The following is a 5000-nucleotide window of genomic DNA, read 5'->3' as shown; positions in this document are numbered from 1 at the left end:
TTTATTTTTTTTTTTTTTTTTTGGCCGAGGAAGCATTAGTAATAGGATATATGCTTATACAGTTCATACAGTTAACTTTCATAGTAAATGTATAATACTTCATAAAACCATTTGTTTTGCTTGTTTTTTATTATCCGATGTGGAGTGTATATTCTCTCTCTCTCTCTCTCTCTCTCTCTCTCTCTCTCTCTCTCTCTCTCTGTGTTTATGGTATTGAAATAAAAGCCCCATAAAGCAGATTATTGTCTTTAATGTGTCTGCAAAAATCACGTCCACACCATAAAAACAACTAAACAATTTTTCCAATTTACGTAAAAAACAATTATGAATTTAACACCTTTAAAAAAATTGGTATAAATTTATCCAACAATGTTAAAGATTGGTTACAGCGCAATTTTCTATTTTTTCTTCAGTTTTCTTATGTCCCAGGAGAGTTTTACTATGGCATTATTATTATTATTATTATTATTATTATTATTATTATTTCTTACTAAGCTACAACCCTAGTTGGAAAAGCAGGATGCTATAAGCTCAGGGGCTCCAACAGGGAAAATAGCTCAGTGAGGAAAGGGAACAAGGAGAAATAAAATATTTTAAGAAGAGCAACAACTTTAAAAATAAATCACTTTATAAACTATAAAAACTTTAACAAAAAGAGGAAGAGAAATAAGATATAAGATAAAACAGTGTACCCGAGTGTACCGTCAAGCAAGAGAACTCTAACCCGAGACAGTGGAAGACCATGGTACAGAGGCTATGGCACTACCCAAGATTAGAGAACAATGGTTTGATTTTGGAGTGTCCTTCTCCTAGAAGAGCTGCTTACCATAGCTAAAGAGTCTCTTCTACCCTTACAAAGAGGAAAGTGGCCACTGAGCAATTACAGTGCAGTAAGAAGAATTGTTTGGTAATCTCAGTGCTGTCAGGTGCATGAGGACAGAGGAGAATATGTAAAGAATAGGCCAGATTATTCGGTGTGTGAGTGTATAGGCAAAAGGAAAATGAACCGTAACCAGAGAGAAGGATCCAGTCAAAAGACCTCATAACTCTAGTGGTAGTATTTCAACGGGTGGCTGGTGCCCTGGCCAACCTTCTACCTTTGATTAATTCCACCACCACCTGCGGCTATAACAGAATTCTGTTACGAAGATCGTGTCCTGGAAATGACGCGAGCGCTTTTTTTTTCTTTCTTACAGACAGTGCGAGCAGCTTCGATCGTACTTCTCCATCTTTCTTCACTTTGGAGCTGTAAATATCTCACGACATTAGTATGCACCAAGTTTGTAAACTTTAAATCTGCGCCAAGGTACAGCCCGTGATATAAACATTATGGTGTGAAGAAAGTCTAATAAAAAGCAAAGAATGAATGTTTCTCTAAACTATCTCGCAATCAGGTTTTGAAAAATCCCTCCCATATTTAGTTTACTTCGACAAATTGTTTAGTAATCATGTTCCTTAATTCTCATTTTTGTTTAGATCTTTTTTTTTTTCATTGAAGGATGTATTGTAAATGATGTTCAAATTAAAAGACACTTACCCAGAAGACTTATTTAAGCTCTCTTATATATTTCTATGTTTTAGAGGATAAAGAAAGATGAAAATTGAATATTAAACAAAGACACATTCATGTACATTTTTATTTATTATATTTCTTATTTAATTACGAATACTATTGTAGAGTAATCGCATGAAAACTTTCGTTAATGAAACATTAATAGGTAAAAAGTAGTAAAATACCTTTTATCCAAGGAAGCTACTTGATTATCTTCACTTATTTCGTCATTTCGAGTGAATTTGTTCAAGATTCCACGATTTCGTATAGAAATAAAATCAAGGTATCATTATTCGCTGGGATATTAATACCGTTGGGAATACAAAGCTATAGCATATTAGCGAGTAACTTAGCTAACGAATATTTTCCTACATTTTATACATGATATACATTGTAATAAGGTCTATAGATCTATAGACCTTGCATTGTAATATATATATACATACATATATGTATAATATATATATATATATATAGAGAGAGAGAGAGAGAGAGAGAGAGAGAGAGAAAGAAGAGAGAGAGAGAGAGAGAGAGAGAGAGAGAGAGAGAGAGATATAATATACATATAGTCCACAAAGAGTGGAGGGCAGTAAATAGTAGATTGTTACTATCAGAGTTCAAATCAAAGAAGTGCAACATGAGTATTATGTTTCCTATGTACCGACAAATGATTCCCCTGATGAAAGGAAGGATGAATACTATGAAGAACTGCAGAGTGCAATAGATGAGATCCCGGAGAAAGACGTGAAAATGAAATTGGTGACTTCAGTGCTAAAGCTGGAAGGAATAATCATCGGATAGAGAATGTGATGGGTGTCAAGGGTCTTGGCGAAGTTGCAAATGAAAATCCAGCACATTTCATAAGTTTCTGTTCAGCAAACAACCTGTCATTGAAGATACTCTTTTTAAGCACAAGGCATTCACAAATATACATGGACTTCACCATGTGGCAATAAAAAAATTAGATTAAATCTCATAGCACTTAAAGAGTGAAGGAGGACTGAGAAATGTAAGAAGCCATAGAGTTGTGGTTATTGGTAGTGATCACCAGCTCCTCTTTGCCCCAATGAAATTAAAACTGAAAGCACCCAACATAAATGTAGATAGAATATCTAGGTTTGATACAAAAGAGATTTTAGATGAAGAGCAGACGGAAACATTTGCAATTGAATCCTAGGAATCTATTTGCAGTCTTAGAGACTAAGAGACGAAAAGCAGACAATTAATGAAGAATGGTGTGGTATCAAGATATATACCAGTCAGCTGGTAGTGAAGTCTAAGAACACCACGCAGTTACAAGGAGAGAGCCATGTACATCAAATGATACTTAGGATACCATAAAAAGGAGAGAGAAATTAATTGTTGAAAGTTTTCGAGGAAGTAATGAAAATTACAAGGTAGAACATGCTTAGTATTCAGTATTGATAGCGAGGTCAAAAAAAAAAAAAAAAAAAAAAAAGCAGGGAATAACTGGAGAGAATATTTAGACAGTAAAGCAGAAGAGGCTGACAAAGCTATGAATTCAGGAAGTAGCTATGGTGTAAGAAATGCTCTTAGAATTATTATTGAAATCTCGACTGGGGCAAAGATGAAGCAGCATATACCCATCAAAAAGAGATATGAATCTGATATGACAACAGAAGAGGAAGAAAGATGACGTTGGACGAAGCACCTCAGCGAGGTTATGACTAAGAGATATGATGAGAATAATTTGATTAGTATAACGGAAGCTGATGAAGACCTAGATGTGCCCGTAAATGAATTCGGTGTGTTTTGAAGTCGAAGCTATCATAAAAACTCAAGAGATGGAAGCCCCTGGATACGAAGGAATAACTGCCCATATGATACTAACCGAAAATGGAGTGACTCCCACACTACTTACATGATTATTTGTAGAATGTCGTATGCAGAGGAAAACCCCGATGAATGAGAGTTTGTGTGTTGGTGGAAAAAAAAAAAGAAAAAAAAGGGACCTGACTGATTGCAATAACTACAGGAGAATAACACTTACGTCAGTAATGAAAGTACATATTATGCTTATACTATATATATACCCCGTACGGGGATATTGTCTGTATTATAAGTAGACAATATCTAAAGGGTTTTGACGACCCTTCGGTCCGGAGTCAATTCTTTTCTCTCATACTGTCCCCTCATTTCTTTCATCCCTCTTATTTTCAGTCCAATCCCTTATCAAACTTTACTTCTCGCTATCTTTTCCTCTGCCAACTCGCCATGGGCCAGCGCGGCAGGGCATGGTCCACAATCTCCCCAAATGAGTTACAACCACAGACAAAATTCGGCGGTTCCTGTTGGGTCAGCGGATCTAAATCAAGGCCCAACCACACAGTCTGATTGGATAGGGACTGTGTGCTGTATAAGCGACTATCCAACCCTAAAACAGTGCTTAACATTGCTACATACAATAAGAACCCTCTCTGAAGAAATACACCTGAGTAGCCTGGAAACAGAGATTATGAACATCAATTGGGATATTATCGGAATCTCCGAGATGAGAAGACCAGGCGAGAAAATCCAAATGCTTAAAAGCGGACACTTGCTTTACAACAGTGGTAAGGAAAGCAAGGAAAATGGTGTTGGATTTCTCATAAACAAAAACTTACACAGCCACATCAGACAGAGTTGCTAGTGTCACTCTTAGAGGCTAACTATCTACAGGTATATGCTCCCACATCATTGTCATCCCAAGAGGAACTGGATAACTTCTATGATGACCTATTTACCACTCTAAATAACAACAAAGCCCATTACAACATCATAATGGGGGATTTCAATGCTAAAATTGGAAAAAGGGAATGAGAATTGCGTTGGCAAATTCGGATATGGGGAGAGAAATGAAAGGGGAGATGACTTGATAAATTTTGCTGTAGCACATAACTTCAAGAACATGAACTCATTCTTTCAAAAGAGTGAAAACAAGAGATGGACATGGCGAAGGCCAAACCATGAAACCCGTAATGAAATAGACTACATACTGGTAGACAAACATAATATAGTTAAAAATGTTGATGTCCTGAACCAAGTCAATGTAGGCAGTGATCACGGGATGATAAGATGCAAAGTCCAAATCAACACAAAACAAGAAAGGCAAAAACTATTCTTCTTAAGACCGGAACATATCAAAGTACCTGAAGCTCTCAAATCTACATTTCAGATAGAGTTAAAGAACCGCTACGAGATTCTTGGAAATTTAGAAGACCAAAACAGTAATGAAACTGATCTTGAAAACTTGAATATAACATCATTATTATTCCCCTGAAGGAAGTAGCAAAGAAGTTCCAGGACACAAAACCCTTTGACAACAGCAAATTCTCGTTAGACAAAAAGAACCTCATGAAAAAAACGAAGAAATCTCAAGCCCCCATCAACAGTGAGGGAGAAAATTGAAGCAGCAGAACTAAACAAAACTGTACAGAAAAAGCAACGA

The sequence above is a fragment of the Palaemon carinicauda genome, chromosome 11 (assembly GCF_036898095.1).
Source record: "Palaemon carinicauda isolate YSFRI2023 chromosome 11, ASM3689809v2, whole genome shotgun sequence".
Lineage (NCBI taxonomy): Eukaryota > Metazoa > Arthropoda > Malacostraca > Decapoda > Palaemonidae > Palaemon > Palaemon carinicauda.
Note: the sequence above shows the minus strand (reverse complement) of the source record.